At 36.6% G+C, this 22,754-nt stretch overlaps 1 protein-coding gene across 1 annotated transcript in view; it reads left to right on the top strand.

Annotated features, from left to right (window-relative positions):
- The window catches only part of pic (DNA damage-binding protein pic), a 359,026-nt gene that overhangs the window by 19,768 nt on the left and 316,504 nt on the right, over nucleotides 1–22,754 (top strand). The gene's annotated exons all lie outside the window — the stretch shown is intronic.

The raw sequence follows: 22,754 nt of genomic DNA, 5'->3' as shown, positions 1-22,754 counted from the left end.
CTCAAATAAAGACTAAGTATTGCTTGATATAATGCCCCACTGACACCATATAACTGCAGCGTATTGAATAGCTTCTTTCTTGGCATCTTGTCATATGCCTTTTCCAAATCGACAAAACTTAAATACAGATCTTTGTTATATTATCATGCTTTCTCGACTATTTGTCCTAAAGTGAAGATCTGATCCTGACAGCCTCTATTTGGCCTGAATCTAACTTGTTCTTCACCAAGTTTTTCTTCCACAATTCTTCTCAACCGTTTCTCAAGTATACTTGCACAGATCTTGCCAGGAACACTCAGTAGGGAAATACCTCTGTAATTCTCACATTCAGTTTTATTTCCCTTTTTATATATGGGTACTATGAGAGCTCTACTCCAATCATCGGGAATTAGTCCCTCTGTCCAGGCTTTCTGAACTATGCAATCCAGTCACTGTAAGACTCTTATACCACCATACTTCAGCATTTCTGGTCGAATATCATCTACTCCTGCTGCCTTTCCACATTTCAAGCCTTTGATGGCTTTTTCTACTTCAAGTATGGATATGTATTCCTGACTGCATGCCTGATCAGTGTTTTTTACCACTGTGCTGTCATCACTGCTTGTTTCATTTAGCAGTTTTCAAAGCAATTACTCCATACCTCAAGGATATCTTTTTCTCCCATTTTCATGTCACCTTTATCATCTCTAACTCCTTTCACAGCACTCTTTCCTCCATTCCTAAGCTTCTTCAACAACCTCCAGAATATTTTGCCAACTTCTTGATATTTATTTTCTGTATTCTTGCCAAAGTCCTCCCATGACTTTTGTTTAGCTAGTTTTACACAGTGTTTAGCATTCTTGCATTTGTCTCTGTATTCTCTAAGAGCACAAGCTGACTTATTTGACAGGAACTTTTGATATGCTTTCTTCTTTTCCTTCACTGCCTCATTAACTTTGTCCACCAGGGAGTTCCGATTTTTTTATCCTTGTAGACAACCTCACCACATGCCTCTCTGGCAGAATCAATCAATGTTTTCTTCAAAGTTTGCCACTGAATCTCCAAGGTTTGATTCCTGTTCTCAAAGTCTTTCATTTTTTCTTCAATAATCTTTGCGTATTTTAGTCTTCAGTTCACATCTGAGAGCTGCTCAACTTTTATTCGCTTTAAAACTTTCTTGCATGTTATTCTTTTCAGTATGAAATTCAATTTTATCCTGCTCAAGACTAAATAGTAATCACTTCCAATTTCAAATCATCTGTATACACTCTGGTGTCCTGCACCAGGGAGAAAATATCACTGTCAACAATAACATAGTCAATGAGACTTTTCTTATTCCTAGCCTCTTCTCTCCATGTGAATTTGTGCACATTTTTATGTTGGAACATAGTGTTAGTAATAACCAGTCCATGTCCTGAGCAGAAATCCAACAGATATTTGCCATTATTATTAGCTTTGCTCTTTTCTCCAAATTTTCCCAAAATATTTTTGTATGTCTCACAATCATTTCCTATTTTGCTATTTAGATCCCCAACAAGGACCAACTTTTCCTTTTTCATTGTGTCAGTTGCTTTTTCTAAAGCCTTAAAAAAATTCCTCCACTTCTACCTTAGTAGAACCTTCTGTGGGACCATAGGCACAAATAAGTTTCATTGTCCAGTTCCCCATTCTCATATTTGCCCACATTACTCTATTTGAGACTGACTGCCATTCAAGAAGATTAGCCTTGTATTTTGTGTTGAATACTATGGCTACTCCTTCTTTTCCTTGATTGTCATTGCCTGAATATAACATTTTGTATTTATTGCTCAGAAAGATCTCACCAGTTTTGGTCTTTTTTGTTTCAGTCACCCCTATTATGTCGATCTGGTACTTATCTAATTCCTCAGCTAGCTCTATTTCTTTGCCATTCTGGCTTCTTACGTTGATAGTACCGATCTTTAACTCTGGTGATGTTGAGTTGGGGTTTGTTTTCAGATTTGTTTCAGTAGCTGACTTTTCGCTGTTCGCCCTGGTTCCCTGGCGAAAACAATGGGGGCCTTGTTTAACCGGGCGACGCCCCAGTCGGCATGAAATTTTGTCATGTTGTACCATAATTTTGTATTTTGGTTTAACCAATAGGAATACAATTGGTCAGCTAAATCCCAAATTGCCCGCCCATCCTTGTTTGTTCAGTATCCAAGTAGATACCCAACAGGGTGCACCACGAGAAGGTGAGGATTGGACATTAGGTCAGGAGCCCTGGTCGGTTCTCCTCATTCCTTTAAAGCCTATGTGGAGGTCTCCTCTCAGTTATATAGCTTTGATCCTTAAACACTGTTTTAATAGCACCATGCTTGCTGTCACCCATCTATGAAGGTGTTGCCTACTTTCCAAAATTTTAGGCTCTGTGGTGTCTGGATTAGTTAGGTGTCTGGATCAGAATTTCTTGCGTATTATAATTAGGTCCCAGTTAGTATTTTGAACCAAAGGTGAAAATAGAGCAGCAATATTTTAATTGTAGGCCACTGCAGGTATCAGAATATGAGGTGTGACAAATTCCCAGAATGGCTTCATACTATTCAAGTCAAGCAGAACCTCTTGACTGCACATGTTTGCACATGTCTATGCTATTGGCTTGCTTCATATCAAAATGGTCAAATCAGCAGTCAACAAGCTGTGTTAGAGTTTGCACTTGCACGTTTGTTACTTTCAGCAGAATAAATGAGTGAACAGAATTTTGAACCTTGCTCTGATATCATGTTTTGTTTAAGGTTAGGCAAAAGCACAAGTGAAACTCTAGACATGTCAGGAGTTGTTTATGGTAATGATGCTATTGAAAAGTAGTGTATTTGAGTGGCATAAGAGGTTTAAAGCAGGACAAGAAGATGTGAGAGAGAGAGAGAGATATAATGAAAGAACTGAGCCACCATAAACTCATTGAACATGAAAATGTGGAAAGAGTGCAGCAGTTAGTTTTGTATGGCAAACGATTAGGTGTATGGTTAATGCAGAAGAAATAATATTTAAAGGTACCTATGGCATAACTATAAACAACACATTACACAATAAATATAATAAATATAATTTTTTATGTAAACATCAAAAATAAACATTATTTAGTAATGTTAATTTCTAGCTCACTGCAACTGTTTTTAATTGGTAAACTGAATCAAAACACATCAATATTTTAATTGGTAAACAAATTAAAGAACAGGAATTCAAAGTATTCCTGTTTTTTGATTTGCTTGTTTCTATACATTGGTGGTCTGCACAGTTAGCAACCATAAGCCTGGGGAAGGAGCAGTGGCGTAGCTTGGAGGGAGGACCCCCCCCCTAGCTACGCCACTTTGAACCTTACCCTATATGTTATTTTGACTTTTTTTTTAGCATTTTTGGTGTGTATTGAGAGGGGTGGCAAAAGCTCTAGCAATGCCACTGGGAAGGAGTGTCCTATCGACGACGTGAGGAGCTTAATGATCTTCCTCAACTATAGCCAAGCATGGACAACAGGGTTTTTTCCACCTGTTTATCTGGGGTTTTTCATCCTGCAAGCAGGCAGTCCGGCCCCATGAACACACAGGATACAATCATAGAAAAATATAGTACGGCAAGGAAGGCAACGGGAAACATCTTGCTCAGCTCATAGTCATTTCCTTAGATGGTGGTGTGTATATAGCTGTCCCTAAACAGCCGAAAGGCTATAACCACCACAACAACAACAACATACACTGATGATGTATTATTATTATCATCAATAGATAATAATAATATTGAGTCTCTTGATTCCTCCATGGAATCAAGAAACTCATTATGTACTGTTATTTTCAGTATGAAATATCTGTACTTTCATTAAAGTTAATTACTGTGGTTATCGTGTTTTTTTTTTTTTTTTTTTTTTTTTTTTTTTTTTTTTTTTTTTGCAGAATAATTAATTTTAGACTGAGAAACAGTGAAGATTTTGACAAATGATTTGAAAATGAGAAGATTGACAATATTGAGTGGAGATAAAAAGTAGCAGATGCTTGATATTTGTTGTAATCTTTCTTCACGTTTGACTTTTTTTCATAGTTATTATTGGTGATGAAAGTTGGTGTTTTCAGTGTGACCCTGAAACAAAATGCTAACGTATGGAATGGAAAACATCACCACCAAGACCAAGAAAGGTATGAATGTCACAATCACAGATGAAGACTGTTTTTTCATGAACAGTTGTTGTGTTGATTTTCATTTTATCCATCTAAGGAAATGACTATGAATTATTACTACAGTGAGTATTATGAATGACTAATGAATTATTACTACAGTGAGCAATGTTAGTCTTTGCTGTTTATTAAAACAGCAAAGACTAACCTTTAATGCATGTGCATTTCATGATGATGGTCAGAATAAACATTCTTTAACATATGTATTTAACATAAGTGCCTCCGTAACGCAATTGGAAGAACGATGGTACGTTGCGCTCTTCGATTAGAAAAGGCCTGAGTTCAATTCTTGTCATCAGGAGGAATCTTTATATTGACTTTTTCAATTGAAAGTGAGTTAGCCGATCTCATACAGAGGTAGTAGAGTTTTTTTCTCCCGCATACAGACAAATCGGCCCTTCAGAACACACGCAATTTATAATACTAGCTGTGTGGTGGTTGTGGGCGGTAGATGCCGTTGATGTGGGTGATTGGTAGTGGAGGTTCTGTGTAGTAGTGGAGACGGAGAGTTGTACAGTGGGTGTCTTCCCATGCTGAGTCTTCAGACTCCTTGGAGGTGTCGTGAATAATAATAATAATAATAATAGTATGACGTAAATAATTTCTTTATTATTTGCTTAATTTTAAAGAGTATGTTTTTTGTTTAGCTAAATAAATCATCAAAATATTGTTTAAGCATAAATGTTTTCTTGACCTTTATTTAACATTATTATGGTTAAAGTGCATTGTTGGGAACACAACATCTGTTTTTTTTTTAAGTCCATGGGAAATAAATTTCTGCTATACAAGTACATGTTAGGAACTACCTGTATACATTTTTCCATTTTCGTGAATTGCTTTTCTTCTATCTACTTCATCCCCCCCACACACGCACAACCCAGTATTTTTCTCTTTTAGAACTTCTGGATTGTTGAAAGTTTATTTTTCACTTGGTTAGAATATAATAAATTTAGCTTAATCCTTTATCCAAGTGTGAGCAAACAAAGTTTGCACCTGAAAGTATCTTCAGGACTGGGGTAAGGTGGTACAACACCGGGGCGACTCCTTGCAAAGGTGGAGCAAGATACCAACACTGCTTCTGGCTGGCATCTCCACTTTGGGCCTGGCTCCCACTGAAGAGACCTCAATAAAGGTCGAAACTAGTCTGGGTAGTGGTCCTTCCCTTAATGTATAACATTAGACATATCTGCAAGGAGATATGTTTTGCATTATGGGAGATACTGAGATAGGAGTGTTGGTAGCTTGCTCCAACTTTGCAAGGAATCGCCCTGGTGTTGTACCACCTTACCCCAGTCCTAAAGATACTTTCAGTTGCAAACTTTGCTCACACTTGGATAAAGGATTAAACTAAATTTATGAACTTCTGGATTGTTTTTTCTGCATCTTTTTCACATTCAATCAAATTAATTTGATTATTTCATAATCAAAACCTTGAACAGAGCATTTAGTTCAAATTGGGTTGATCATATAAATGATTTACTGTCTCATTGATGAAACTTACTACCACTTCAAGAAAAAATAATCACTTAGTTCCTCTGGAAGTACTAGCAACATTTTTGTAGGGTTCTGTTGCTTGGCTTAGAACAGGGGTTCTCAACCTTTTCCAGTGGCATACCACTATATTTAATTCAAGACCTTAGATGTACCAGTAAGCAAATCTGTTAAAAGTGGTATGCATACCATAGGTTGAGAATCCCTGGCTTAGAAGATTAAATTTAAGTAAGTTTCAAATTGTCATTGCAATCTGGTTCAAGAAGATTGTCAGAAACTGAAAAAAAAAATTTTTTTTAATTTGTCTGAGGAATCTTGCTTTAACAGATGATAATTTCATGTAACAAATTTCAGTTGACAGCAATAACATTTCTGGTAAATAAAAATGAACAAATACTTTGCTCTGTTCAGACTTAGCATCATAGATTCTTCTTCTTTTCACACCAGACAAATCATTATTACATTTTCTTATGGCTCTACAGCCCAAATCAAGCTTGGCCCTCCTGGATTTTCCCCCTCCAACCCTCTCTGTCCAAAACTTTATTTCTTGAGTTTGAACATTGTAATATGATGTTGATATCTTAACTAATGGTGTCTATCCATGTTCTGTATTTTTTTTTTTTTAACCAAAAATTTTACTGTTTATTGTCTTCTTAAGAACATTGTCATTTTCCATACAAGAAACAAGCCCTGCCCATTGCAACTTTTTGAACTTGATTATACTAGATATTGTGGGTTCTTTATAAAGTTGATATAACGCATAGTTGTATCTGATCTTCCATAGACCATTATCATTCACTGTGCCAAATATTTTTCTAAGGATTTTTCCTTTCATATATCAAATTCTCCAACCTTGCCTTAAATATCCAGGTTACACATCCATAGGTGACAACTGGATGAATTATCAATTTATATATTTTAACTTTGGACTTCCAATGAATATCTTTTGAACTGAGTATACATGAGGAGAAAGAGAGAGAGAGAGAGAGAATAGAAAGCCTGATTACCTCTCTTTATTCAATTCTCCACTTCCACCATCTCATTTGGCTGGCTAGTGATGATTACTCGTTCCACTTTTTCTGTTTCTAGGCTCCTAATTTTCACACTTGATGACTTAACTGATTCTTTAGTATCTATTGGCAACAATTGGATAATATAAATATTCCAAAGCTAGGTTAAAAAGTATTGGATCTAGACCATCACCTTGTTTTAAACCTTGGGTTATTGAAAATAGATCTATTAAATCATTTTGTATTTTAGCATGTGCTTCTGAATTTTCCATTATTAACCTTGTAAGTCTTACTAGCTTATCTTGTATTCCAGAGTGTATCATAATCTCATATAATTTTCCTCTATTAATGTTGTCATGTGCTTGTTGGAAATCAACAACAATCTGATGAATTTATATCAAATTTCCAAAATTTGTTTAACTGTATGTATCTGGTTAGTCGTGGATTTGCCTCTCCTGAAACCTCCTTGGTAAACACCAGCTACATTTTCCCTAAATGGGTTTAATATGTTCTTCAAAATAGAGATCAGTATTTTGAATGTTGTACATAACAGAGAATTACCTCTATAATTTCTACAAACTTCTGTCATTCTTTTTATGTATTGAGCAGATCAGATTCTTTCTGCATTATTTTGGCATTTCCTCTTTCTTCCATGTAGTTAAAATCAATTCATATATTTTGTCTTCTGGTTTATTTTCTCCTGCTTTCAGTAACTCTGTAGGGATTTTATCTGTTCCTGGCAATTTGTTGTTCTTGTTGAATATTATACTATTAAGCTCTTGCCTTGATAACTATAGAATCATCATCATCAGTAGTAGTTGGTATATAATTTTGAGTTGCAGGTGTAATGCTCTTATTCAGCAATTCATGGAAATATTCTATCCATCTATTTACTTTTTGTTTATTACATATTATTTCTTTGACAGATTTTATCTGTTTCTTGTCTCAGTTCTTTATATTCTCTTTCTGTAATCCTAGTTGGTCTTGAAGTAAATTCTTTGTATGCTTTATTTATTTTTTTTTTATTTCTGCTTGAGCACATTCTTCATTAAATCAATCTCTTTTCTGTTGCTTATTTTCGTATCCCAGAGTTTCTTCTGCAGTATTCGGCATTTATTGTTTAAGACATGCCCAGCTTTTTTCGAAATCCTGTTCTGTATCTATATTTTCAGGTAATCACCTCATTGTTTCTCTCACTTACCAGAAGAAGATTAGACACTGAATTCATGATTACATCCTCTGATGATATCATCGGATTTAAGACACTCAACCTTTGTGTGTCCTCTGTCACATATTGCCCAAGATAGTTGTTCCTCAAGAACTCAACAAATTTATTCTACTTATTCCTTAATGCTATCTCTTCATTCCAATTAATACTACTGTAATGAAAATTGACATTCTCTTGCTTACTATGCCAATTTGCCTATATCTTTCTGTCTCTACCCTACACATTCTGTGGGCTTTAATAACATACTGAATTTTCGTCCTGTCAGCAACCACCACCTCACACTATTCTGCTTCAAAATTACTGCCACTGTTTTTTCTTGCTTTCACCTGGTTTACACCATTCCTTCAGTCTTTCTGGTTGCTCATTACTAGTCCTCCTTTCTCAACCATTCACCCAAGCCCCTCATTTTGCATTCATGAGGATTCGTTCTTGTTCTTCCTGTGCTCACAAAAACCATCATATCCTTCCATGGGTAGTAAATGATGCTGTGTGTGACTATTTGGTGGGTTAAGTTAGTAGTGGAAATGGTGAGTTGCATGCAGTAGCATAGAATACCCTACTTCACCGAGTCCTTGGACTCCCTGAAGGTGTGATGTAATATTAAAAATAGTATTTTTATTCTGTTCAGGATCTTTCTCATCCACTCCTGTCTCTCTTATTCCATCTATTTTTTGTGCATAAATTTAATCATTGAAACAGTTTTATCTCCTATCATATAGTGAACATGCAGGGGAATTAGTAGTGGTGATAGGAAAAAATGATTTGGTTGAGTATAGAGAGAATGTGAGGATGGATATAAAATGTTATAATGGTAAGTGGGCAAGAGCAACAGTAAAGAAGTCACTGATGAAGGGTGACATAGATAGGACTGGTTATAGACTGAGACATGATTTGTGCATAGCAATTCATGTCTCAGTCAATAACCAGTTATAGACCAAAAAAGAAATTAATTTTTATTTATTTATTTTTATTCAATATAGAAATTAATATTAGAAGGGAGGGAAACTTGATGGAAAAAGAGGGAGAGGTAGACCCAGGAGAATGTGGTTTGAAGACATTAAGGATTGGACTGGCTTAAATTAAATGTTCCAGAACAGCAAAAGAAAGAAAAATAGTTCTGTGACATGATTGCCAACCTCCTTCTAAGGAATGACACTTGAAGAAGAAGAAGATACAGAACCATGCCTGAATCACTGCTTCCTTTTTTTCCCTCCATTTTTTTTTTCATTTTGTTAGTCTATATGCTTCCAGTCTAATGAAAATTTTCATTATAATAATCTCATTCTCCAATTCTTGCATTCTAGCAAATGCACTCACTTTTGCTCCATCATTCATACTTTCTTCTGCTCCTGCACCCACTCATCCTGTCAGTCATGCCCTTCTGCAATCACTCATCCTGTTGGTCATGCTCTTGCATTCCTGCAACTATGCCCATTTTGCTCTTTCAATCTCTTCTGTATTCAAAATCTTATTCTCTGCACTCATATTCTCTTATTTGCCCTTCTGTCTGATACCATTCTGTCATATGCTTATCACTGCCTTCCACATTTTGTCTAAATATTCATCTCATGTTCTTGACTTTCATTTAACACCTCACAGTTGATTAAAATATCATACTTTCTGTAGATCGATACCCTTGCACATTTCTTGTTGAATCTCTCAACACGCACATCTTCTATCCCCCCCCCCTTTCTGCATTCTTGACAAAATCGATCAATACTGCTCACCACATGTGATTTTCATGCTCTGCATCTGGTTGTTCTTATTGTCATTTTGTCTGCATTAACTGTAAACTGTATAAACACAAAAATTGTAATAAACCTAATAACAACCTCTAGATTTACTATGCATTCTGTCTCAGCTGTCACTAATAAAATTATTGGAATGTATGCAGTTTTTTTACCAGTATAATAAGAAAACGAAATTTATCTTGGCTTGAGCAGTTCTACTAGCAGTTTAATTTATTTCAGTGATTTAATTTAAGATCATTTTGAAATCTGATGACAATTTTGTTTGCAGAATGTAATTTTTACACTGAGTTACCATTTTAACCAAAGATGTAGGTCCTTGTTAATCTCATATTTCAGAATTTTTATAACCCTGGCAAAGCAGTGATAAGAGTTTGAAACTGTTTTATTCTTTCATACATTCCTGATTCTTCATTTTCCCTTGATATCATCTCTAACACCATATAAACCATTTGGGCAGACCATTCCTCTTTTTCTGTATTTATTTTACGAAAAAGTTATGAATTGGAAACACTTAAACATCATTAAAATAATTAATAGAAGTTATAAGTTATTTCTTGCTAGCAGGCAAAGACAGAAGAGGAGATTGGCGCCATCTGTCTTAATTTATTGCCCATTAGACATTCATGGCAAAGGACTTAACACAGCACACCATGCCGGCTCAGATGTCGCTCACTTCAACAAGGTCTGTGTTGCCATTTGGTAGCAGCCCCGGGGGTGGCAATGAGAAGTTAGTGACTCGCTAGTATCACCACTATCACTGACAAAAATAATGGAAAAACTAGATTCAGACTCCGCAACCATTTAATGACCGGAACTTGGAATATTAGGACTCTACTGCAATCAGGTCAACTCAAATTACTACAGCATGAACTAAAAAGATATGAATGGACTGTTATGGGACTTTGTGAAATTCGATGGCCCAAAACAGGAAAGCTAACAACAGATGAAGGACATTTGTTTCTTTACTCTGGATGTGACTGCAGTGGAAAAGAAGGTGTCGGGTTTTTGATACACAAATCATCACGAAATTCTGTTATGGAATTCAATCCTATCAATAGCAGAATTGCTCTAGTCTGCCTAAGAGGAAAACCACTCAATATCATCATCATACAGGTCTATGCCCCAACCACAGACCACGAGGACTCTGAAGTAGAGAACTTTTATGGTCAACTTAATGCAACAATCACTGGAGCAAATAGAAAAGACCTTTTGATTGTACAGAGTGATTGGAATGCCAAAATTGGAACAGACATCGACAAGGATTATCTCCCATTTGTCGGACCGTATGGCTATGGGGAAACAAACGATAGAGGTTTTGAATTGATTAATTTTGCCTCACAAAATGAACTCACCATTACTAACACTCTATTTCCCCATAAACCTTCCAGAAGATGGACATGGACTTCCCCTGATGGTAAAACACACAACCAAATTGACTTTATCCTTATAAGCACAAGATTTAAAAACTCCATCAACCCTACAAGAACCAGATCATTTCCTGGAGCCGACATTGGCAGTGACCACAACATGGTCATCACAACTATGAATATGAAAATGAGGGAAAGATTACCTTCAAAATCAACTTGTAAAAGATATAATATAGAAAAATTAGAAGATCCCCAAATAAATACACTATATAAATACAAATTAAAACAAATTTTTGACACAAGCTTCAAGAAATATAATAGTATCGAATCTAAAACTAAATACTTCTCACAAAAGATAAGTAAGGCAGCCGAAGAAATCCTTGGATACAAAAAGAAAATAAATAAACCATGGATAACCAAAAATATTTTGGACCTATGTGACAAAAGAAGATATTTGAAATCTCATATTAATAGCAGTGATAATAGAGACCAGTATAAAAATATTACTAAGATTATTAAAAAAGAAATCAAACATGCTAGAAACTTATGGATGTTGGATGAATGCAAAAATATAGAAGAGGACTTAAATAAAAATAATTCTAAAAGTGCTTTTCAAATTATCAATAAGTTAACCAAACCTTTTACTACAACTAATTGGAGCATGGAAGATGAAGATGGAACTCCTAACCAGATAACCAGAAAATAGTTGATAGATGGAAATGTTACGCAACCAAGCTTTTTTCAAAAGGACCCTCAACTGATTGATGATATTTTGGACGGAATTTTGCCAGGAGGTTCGGATGAAGGAGATTACCAGATATTAAAAGAAGACATCATTGCAGCAGTTAACTCCTCAAAAATAGGAAAATCACTGGGAATTGATGGTGTCACAATGGAACTGATACGCAAAGGAGGTGACACCATCACAGACACCTTGCTAAATTTATTCCAGGGTGTATGGAACACAGAGACTTGGCCTTCTGATTGGCGAACTTCTGTCCTTGTACCTATTCCTAAAAAGGGAAACAACAATAAATGTAGTGACTATACAACAATAAGCCTTATTAGTCATCCAAGAAAAATCCTGTTAAAAATACTATTGTCAAGAATCAAAAAGAAAATAGAAAGCAGACTATCAGATCAACAGGCAGGTTTCTGGATACCATATCGTCCATATCTTTACAATATACATACTAGGCGAAAAATTCATAGAACATAACAAAATAATCTGTGACAACTTTTTAGATCTTCAAAACGCTTTTGACTCAATATGGCACAAGGCATTGTGGAAGATTCTAGAACATTATGGTATTGACAACAAAATCATTAGGATTATTAAATCTCTATATTCTTCATCTGATATGAGAATTGAAATTAAAAATTACAGCAGTGAATGATTCTGAGCAGAACAGGGGGTAAGACAGGGATGCATCTTTTCCCCTCTTCTTTTTAATTGTTTTCTGGAATATGTCATAGATAAGCTCTTTATGAATACGACACTGGAATATCAGTTGGCAGACTAAGAATAAATAATTTACATTTTACAGACGATATCGATCTTCTGGCAGAAAGTAAAGAAGAATTACAAGAGATAACCAGCCGCATTTTCGGAACATTAAAAAAATATGTATTATACATAAACCTGCAAAGAACAAAAACAATGATAACCTCAAAATCAGACATTAAATTCTTAAAGATACAAATTGGCAATAAACAAATTGAGAATGTAAACAAGTTCACTTATCTAGGAAGCACATTGAGTCAAGATGGTCGTTCAAAAACTGACATTAAATGTTGAATTGCTAAGGCAACCATGGCCCTACAGAAGTTAAAACCATTGTGGGGAGATAACATAATAGCAGTCACAACCAGACTAAGACTAATTGACACCTTGGTGAATTCTGTCCTCTTGTATGGTTGTGAGGTCTGGACTTTATTGAAGGAAGATGAGAGGAGACTCCTGTCTTTTGAAATGAAACCTTACAGAAGACTTTTTGAGAATCCCATATACCGCTCACGAAACCAATGAAAATGTCTGAAAACTGATTGATTCAATAGACGTTAGAAAAAGGGAAAATATTTTGACAGTCATCAGAAGAAGACAGATGAAATGGTTCGGACATGTGGAGAGGGCTAATGGCATTCCAAAGCAAGCACTAGAAGGAATCGTTCCAAGGGTTAGGAACCGACCTCGATTAAAATGGACAAATTCCTCCCTTTCTCAACTGACATCATGAACAAGAGACCGAGATGACTGGAGGAGGCTAACCAAGACTATCACCTGCCAGCCATAAATGACCCAACGGTCCATTTAAGACTATGGGAGAAGAAGAAGATAAGTTATTTATTTGTTTCGAAATATACATCCAAAATTTTTCAAGACATTGAGCGGAATTTTTCTGTATAATGATACCATCAAAAAAAAGTATATAGAGTTGAGTGTAATTTAATGGCAAAATCACTGGGGGGGGGGACTTACCTTCTTTTTTACTGTAGGAACACGTTATATTTTAGTAGAATGAACAGCATATATTTTCAAATGCATTTACAGTGCTTTGGTTATAAATTTGTTGACTGTTTGGTTATCAAATTTATATAATCAAAGCACTGTAAATGCATTTGAAAATATATGCTGTATATTTTCAAATGTACAGCATATTTGTATAATCTGTATAGATTATACTCTTTATTTTGCATTTAACTGTGTAAAATACTAAACATTGCACAAAAATGGATTTAATGGGTTTTTATAGTAAGTTCAGAACATGTGTCTATAATGAAAATGCAAATGCAAAAAAAAAAAAAAAAAAGCACATGGATACATGCTTTTTAAGTGTTAGATGATTTATTGCCACATAAAAAGTGCAAGACATTTCTATAGCATAGTTGAAAGCACAATTGCACATTGCACTCTTAGATTGGAAATGACCCAAGTTTGATTTTTGTCATGAAAAGAAGGAATCTTTATATGGGCTTTTTTCAGTAAAAGGTGAGTTAAGCAATCTCATACAGAAGTAGGAAGTTTTATCTCCTGAATATTTGAGTTTTTCATTCCACATGCAAGCTAATCAGCAAAGATAACACACAATTACAGCAAAAAATACTGTTGATGGTGGTATGCAATAGACAGTGGGTTTGTGAGGGGAAACAGTGAGTTTTGTGTGCATAGTGGTGGAGTCCTTGGAGGTGTAATGTAATAATAGTAATGATACACTTTTTTGAGCAACTCACATACAAAAAAAAAAAAAAAATCACTGTACATAGTTATATTATACCATAGATATCATTATTATTATTATCATCATCGAGGGAGGCCCTAACATCATGTCAAGAACAACTATTCGAAATTTACGCTGTATCTATCATACCTCGCCTTGAACTCATTCACAGTCATAGCACCCACAACAGACTCTGGCAGCTTATTCCACTCATTCATCACTCTCCAAGTAAAAATCCTAGCTCTAACACCTCTGCTAACCACATTCTTGTCCAGCTTCCATGTATGGCCCCTTTTCCTCCCACCACCAGTCCTATTCTCAAAAATATCTTCTGGATTAATCTTATAGAAACCCTTCAGTAATATGAATGTCTCAATCATATCACCCCTTTTCCACCTATCAACCAATTTTTGCAACCCACAAATCTTCAACCTGTTCTCATAAGGTTCATTCCATAGATCTGCTATCATCTTGGTCACTTCTCTGGATCCTCTCCACTTCCTCCCCATCAAGAAGAAACCCTTATCTGGGCACGGTAGTCTAGATGGGGTCTTATCAAGGCTTGATACAGAGGAACAATAACTTGTTTGTCTCTGCTTGTTAAAGTATTTTTTAGCAACCAAGTGCTTTGATGAGCTGATTTAGCCACTTTTGCGATGTGCCTCCCCTTAACTTCAACTCCCTATCCACCAACACTCCCAAATCCCTGGCCTCATCAATCTCCTGGAGAACGGTTCCACCAATGTGATATACTGCTGCTAATCTTTTCACCCCAAAATGCATAACCTTACACTTTGCCACATTAAATTGACACCTATTTTCCTTAATCCAGTCCTCCAAACTATCCATATCATCTTGCAAAATTTTGATATCCTGTGCACCCACTATTGCTCTACCCAACTTTGCATCATCAGCAAACAAGTGAACACTTCCTCTCAGATCCTTTCCTATATCGTTAATGAACAAATTAAAAAGTAGTGGTCCAAGAACAGAACCCTGCGGCACACCACTAGTCACAAGCCGTCTTTTGGACTCTACTCCTGAATAAACCACTCTCTGATATCTCTCCATCAGCTACCCTCCTATCCATCTCACCAACACTTTATCCATCCCCATATGCTGCAGTTTACTGGTTAGAGTTCCATGTGGTATCCTTTCAAAGGCCTTAGCAAGTCCAGTAGAATCACTGTAAACCCATTACCCTTATCCAGTTCAGTCCTCACTTTGTTATAAAACGTGAGCAAGTTACTGAGGCATGATCTACCCTTCACAAAACCATGTTGTCCCCCATACAGTATCCCATTTTCATCTATCCAATGCTGTATTCTTTTCTTGACTAATTTCTCCAAGACCTTGACAACAATTCCTGATATGCTAATCGGTCGGTAATTTACAACAGCAGTCTTGGAACCTCCTTTATGCAGTGGAACTATTTCCCCCTCTTTTCACCCCCTCGGGACTCATCCAGGCCCGAGACTCAAATTGAACAAAATGGTCAAGGGTAGTGACAATTCTTTAGCCGCTTCACATATGACATGACCTGGTATACCATCCAATCCCACAGATGTATTGACATTTAGGTTTTGTGATAGACTACTCACCTCCACTTCATATACCACAATTCCTGTATAATCTGTTGGTTCATTGATTTCTGCATTGTCACCACTTGGATGATATATTCTTTCAAAGTGCTCGCTCAGTAATTCAACTATATCAGCTGATTCAGTTACCTCCCTACCATCGACATTCTTTAAAATCATTCTGCCATATACATTTTTTCTTTTACTTGCAACATATCGAAAAAACTGCTTGGGATTCTCTTTAGCCTGCATGGCTAATGTTCTTTCATAATCCGTTTTTGCTTTTCTTACCACACTCGTTACCCTTCTGGCCTGCGCTTTATACCGTTCATGTGCCTGCCGGTCACCTTTCTCCTTAAATTCCCTCTATAGTAGTTTCTTTTTTTGCAGCTCAAGCTTAATGGTGTTATTCATCCATTTAACTTCTGCTTGATTTATTACTCGAACTCTAGGTATACAGTCAGCTATTGCCTCATGCGAACACTTCCTAACCGCCTCCCATACACTTTCAACATCTAGCCCTTGCAGTTTTACATGCCATGGCACTGAACCAATCAAACCCCTAAGCTTACCAGCCTGATAATTCCATGTGTACTGGTCATATTCGTTACAGCAAAATTCTCAGATGCAGTTACTAGTCAAGCACTCTCTGACCCCTGGTATTTTCCATTACATGCTGTCACAGATAGTTATCCCTTAATAACCCCATAAAATCCAATTCCTTCTTCCCATGTGTCCTCTCCTCCTTCCATTCAATGTTACCATAGTTGAAATTACCCATAATAATTGCCCTCCTTCCACTCATTTCTTCTATTTGCTTATGCATACTATCTCCACATTTTTCCATCACCTGGTCTATAACAGCACCCAACTGTATATTTTGATCTGCTAGTTTCAATCTCACACCAAATAGCCTCAAATGTGCTTTTTTCTCTATCCTGCAGTTCCACTTCTATTCTCCTTGGCTGTAGCTCATCAGCTATCATCAGTAACACTCCTTCCGCCATTTTATTCTCCCTGTCACTCCTGAACACACCATACCTTTCACATTCAATCCCGCTAGCTATATCATCTTCTGTCAGCCATGTTTCACTAATGCCAGTAACCTGTGGCCTGGAAGTGCCAACCAAGGCCAAAAATTCTTCCTTCTTGTTCCTAATACTTCTGGCATTAGTGTATATATGAATTGCAGAAGCCGATTTGTCCCATCCTTATTTTGATGCTTTATACTAACTGTCCCATTCTGATTCATGGTCTTTTGTACTCAATTGGGCATATTACACACATTCATACACTCAACTCCTTGAAGTCTGCATATCTAGTTCCTCTCCCCCTTAATAACGCTAGTTTCCCTGATTCCGCACATTCACTTCCACTACATTCGACAACTCCTTTTCAAGTCTCTGTACACCAAATCCATTCAAATGTAAACCATCCATCTTATATAAATCCTTTTGCCCATCGAACTCACTCCACACATCCACAGATGACAAATATTGCTGTACGTATACATTCTGAGTTTTTTTGTTTTGTTTTTTTAAACAAAAAAGAAAGTAATAGTTCCATGTCTGGTCTCTAGAGTAGAATTTCAGATTATTAGTCCGCTCACTCACTATTATTATTATTATTATTATTCAGAGTGATTCCATGCCACAGTCATAAACTTTAAAGCATATTATAATCCTGAAAACTAATGAAAAGGCTCCGGTTAAAAGAGTCCAGAAACATATAATTTCCAAAATAGATTTTTTAGTGGTGGCATAAATACAAGCAATCTGAATTGCGCATCATCATAGAAGGCAGTACATCAAGAAATTGCATAATTCCCTTGGTAATTGATAAAAGGAGTACTCTAGGATGGGCATTCCCCCCCCCCCCCCCCCCATTACAAGCATTCAAAAGACCTCCATTGCCAGCCATGAAGTTGTTTAGACATTCTCGTCATTGATGTTCCTGGCTGTGCCTGATCACAATGCATGCATATTCATCACATTCCTGCAGTCCATCAACATTCCTCACTGGAGTAGAATACATCAACGAATTCAAATGGCCCCACAAATAAAAAATGCACAATATTTAATTATTCAAATTAAGTGGATATTGAATCCAACATTATTTCAAAACCAAATAGAGAAACTACAAGAGTTTCGTGCCGAGTAATCCGTCCATGTTGATCAGTCCACCTTTCAGGAAACCTTTGATTAAGACACTCTCAGACCTCACAGTTGAAATATGGTGGAACTTCATGCTTGAACCATGTTTCTCCTCTGTGTGAAGGGATGTCATTGAGCATATGGAAGATGGTAACAAGAAGTTATGATATAGCAGTCTTGTAAGTCTGTTTGGAAAAACTGTCCTATTATTAATTTATCTCCAAAGATTCCTGCCCACACTTTGATTAAGAACTGCTGCTGATGTCTTGATTGGATTAGTCTGGTTTACGCTGTTGTTGAAACCATTGACATGCTATCAATTGATGGTTGTCTGGTAAAAGTACTTGAATCCACTGGAAATTATATAGGTAATGTGTATTTTCATGCAGGATCTCCATACAACTGTTTAGCAGGCAATCCACTGCACAATTCTCTATGCTAGTGTATAGTTTTCGTGCCTCTAGGCATAGTATATTTTCTTTAGCTTCCAGTTTCTTTTAACATTCTAATTCTTGCATGTACGTTTAATATCTTATTTATATTTCAGGCTTTTTTTATTCGGATTTTAATTTATTACTTTTATATCTTAAGTTTTACTCATTAATTTTTTATATCATTGACTTTTTCATTCAGTACTTCTATATTTCGGTTGTATGCATTACTCTTTCATCTTACTTTATATCTAGAGCAAGAGTTCCAGTTTCTGACTCCTCCCTCCTACTCTTCCCACTGCTGTACTTTACTGATGTACCCTTTAATAGGGGATAGGACCATCCCCTATTGGAGAGTACAGCAGTAAAACAGTTCCGCAGACCAGCCACTGGATAATACACAGGACCGAACCAGTTAGTAATGAATCTGGAGGCTTTCTGATCAGCCAGTGTCAAATCCTGCAGCCACATATTTTCCCGGTTGTGACTGGAGGGAGATCAGATACTATGGTTGCAGGGATACTGTCGAGGCCACATATGGACAGGAGACCAAGTTCCCTCTGTGTGAGTGGTATGTTTGCAAGTCTCACCTCCTACTGCATGTCCCACTTTCTCTTTATCTCTTCTTCATCAAATACAATAGACCACAACCTAAAGAAATGCAATTTAACTGCAGATCACAAAAATAGTTTAAACAAAATTATAAAAAACCATCAAAAATCCAACCAAAAGAATCATAAAAAACAGCAGAAATCCAATAAAACAACCTGCTAACATCAATTCTTACCAAAAAAAAGTTTCCACATCCACTTCACCAACATCCATGACCTAAACCGCAATATAAATGATGTGCATCACCTACAGTCATCTAAACCAGAATGCAAACTCTCGAATCCCACTGTTTGATCTACTTTGGCTCAAAATTTCTCTACCAAACACGTCCTTTTCATATGCTCTCTCTATTGCTCTCCAAACTCCATCAAGCACTCTGACCTTTTCAGCTATTTCTCTCTCTAAAGCTCAACTTTCTGCAGTTGAAATACCCCAGTAGTGAGGTCATCCTTCTTGGGGACTTCAACATCTGCAACTCACTTCCCCCCCCCCCTTCCCCCTTCTCCAATTTCACTGATCAAGCAGACAGGGATGCTGAGGTGTTTGCTATCAGCAATGACCTATCTCAGATCATCAGTCTTCCGACCAGAATACCTGACAATCCCCTTCAGTTTGCCAACACACTTAACCTCTTTCTAACAAGCTCCCCTTCCGAGTACTCTGTGGTTGTCGGTAACTCGGACCTCAACCTCATACAAGTCTCTTTTGCCACAGAACAACATTCACTCACCAGTTCACAGTCTTGTATCCTTTGGCATTACAAGGATGCCAACTGAGAGAATCTTTGTGACTTCTATTCCTCCTTCCCAAGTTATGACTACTGTTTCAATTCTTCTGATCCAAATACCTGCTGAGACCGAACAACAGAAATCATCCTCACAGGAATGAAAGCATTCATCCCTTATTCCACTCTGAACTCTCAGCCACCATCCAAGCATTGGTTCTCAAAAAAGTGTGCTAATGCTGTGAAAGAAAAAAACCTCTGCTTACCATGACTGACTCAAGACCAAAACTCCAGCTGCCCACTCTGCCTACACTGTAGCTTGCAACAGTTGTAAAAGAATCATCACCCAGTCCAAGTCAGACTTTGAAAGGGCTAAATGCTGCAAACTCACCACCTCCCAAATGGCAGTTGCTCCTTCTGTTCCCTTGCCAAGGCTATTGCGTTCAAAGTTCTGCCCACCTAGGTTTCCACCATTCTCGCATCCTGATGGTACTGTCAAGTTTTTATTTTTTCTATTATATATTATATATATGTGCATGTACTGTGTATTTGTAAGTTATATATAACCAAAGTTTTTATCTTTGTTTCTTCACTCACTTGTGCTCTATTATTAATGTTCCCTTTCTTCTACTTCCTGCCTTGCCTTAATCTCTATTATACGTATGGTCAGCTTTATTTTTGATCACCACAAGCTATATGTTTACGATCTATCGAATCTCTCACACTCTACAGTCGCAAAATTAATTTTTTTTTTTTTTTACGACTGCAGCAGTCAGACTGTACTTTCTAGAGTGAGGGATTGGGGTGTAGATTAATGACAATGCAGGGATTCGAGACCTTAATTGAAGCTTTCTCTTTATCTTATTGCATCATTATATCAGTCATGACAACTTACTGCTAGCACACGATCTATTTTGGAGAATGTGCATTGACATATCAGATCAGCTGATATCTGTCAATCCGTCGTACATGTTGATCAGTGTTGTTCACAAGTTATTTATTATAACTGAGAAATGCATATACAAGTCTAAACATCAAATAGATATAGCTACATTTTCCTAGTTTTTTTTTAATTTTGATTCTAAGCTTTTATACGACTTAAACATTGCACTAATGTAAATTGAAGGATGCTCTCGGATAGTTCAAGGCTAACCTTCTGACATATTCTACGCTACTAAAATAATAGTTCATTGCATATATTCACACAGCTACTTATTCCATTCCACAAGAGTACTAATTTATCACAGTTACTTACAGACACAAACAGTTCTTTACACTCAGTGAAAGTTCCGTTAGGATATCCCATTCTTCTGTCTTGTTTATAGCGATGCTCCTATTCTTCAGGATTTCATGGCAATGAACTTCATCCTTTGTGATGGTTTGATGCAGACTGTGGGTGATGTTCCCCTTTCCTTACTACTTCATCGGCCAACACATTGAATGCAGAGTTCTGGGCATCAGCTGGGACACAAATCTGCACAAAAACATTCAGAGCCAATGCTCACAACATGAACCAACATGCAGTGCAAAGAGCATATACAGTAAGACATGAAAACTTGAAATGCTGTGTTATGGAGTGAAAAATCATGTTACACCCTTTACCAAACAGATGGATGGGTGTAAGTGTGGTGAATGCCCAGTGAACATCTCTTAACTAGAGTGCATAATCCCAAGTATGAAATTTGGAGGTGAGAGTGTGATGGTATGGTCAATTCCATTTCTATGGAACTGACTATTGCCTTTTTCAGCAAGACAATACACCATCTCATAAGGCTGCTGCTGTGACTGCATGGTTTGTAGACATTGATCTATCATACAGTCACCATTCTTGACTGGCCTCTATAGAGCTCTGATCTCAACCTTATTGAACATCTGTGAGATGAGCTGTAGTTTCGGGTGAGGTCAAAGGACATCGGCTCCACTACATTACAAAACAGGACCACGTTACATGCCTACAGAAAGAATGGTCCAAAATTACCATTGATCTATCATATGCTTGTAGAAAGTATGCCCTGTAGGATTGCTGCAGTCATTGCAGCGAAAGGAGATCCTACATTTTATTAAGGTAGGTGGCATGGCTGTTTGTTACTCACATTGTGGTGTTCATTGACTTCTTTTCAAGCAGCGTATGTTGGCTGTTCATAACTGTAGTTATGAACAGTCAACTAAATATTAATTACAATAAATTTAATTAATATTTTCAATATTTTGACAAAGCGAAATTGCCATAATCAGGAAACAGTATAAAACTAGTATGTACATACACACTACATTGGGTAAAGCCTAAAGCATGGCTCATCAAGGGTGAACCTAAATAGTGTCTTGTTATGGCCAGAATGGGTGTTCTTGGCTGAAGTGTCACTGTAGCAAATATAGGCTCACCTTTGTTTGCTATGCTTCAGCCTCATTTACCCAGTATAGTGCTTGTATGCACATATATTTTTTTTTTGTGTATGTGTTTGATTTGTCAAATTGATAATGGTAGTTTGACAAATTATCAGAAGTATTAATTAAATTTATTGTAATTAAAATTTAGTCTTATGTTGTAATGTCTTGAAAAAGTATCCTGTGTCTTAGAAGATGGAAATGTTAAGAGCTGATAGTATTGCAGATCTGACAGATGATATAATTTGTATGTGGGCTGTTTATAGAATGCTAAATAATGTAAACTTAATTCTTTTGGATTATCATCACATCCTGTACACTCCCTGAAGGTACAGAGCAGGAAGTGGTTATGTCATAACCTCAAGACAAATAAAAGCCATTGTGTAATACTGCATAGCTTGCAAAATAATAATAATAATAATATAAAATTGTGTTTATTTTTCATTTTACTGTTAAGAGAAAGGTATGTATGTAACCAGAACTCTATGTATCCCAAATTTCATTTTAGCATAAATTAAACAGCCAAGAAATTATATTCTTGGTTTAATCTTTTATCCAAGTGTAAGCAAGCAAAGTTTGTGCATGAAGCTGTCCGGTATGACTGGACAACTCGTATATACAGGCTAATAACCAAGTGGAAA

This window comes from Typopeltis vanoorti, chromosome 6 (assembly GCF_054136105.1).
Source record: "Typopeltis vanoorti isolate ZY-2024b chromosome 6, IOZ_Tvanoo_1.0, whole genome shotgun sequence".
NCBI classification, from domain to species: Eukaryota; Metazoa; Arthropoda; class Arachnida; order Uropygi; family Thelyphonidae; genus Typopeltis; species Typopeltis vanoorti.
Note: the sequence above shows the minus strand (reverse complement) of the source record. Positions and strands in the feature narration are given on the sequence as shown.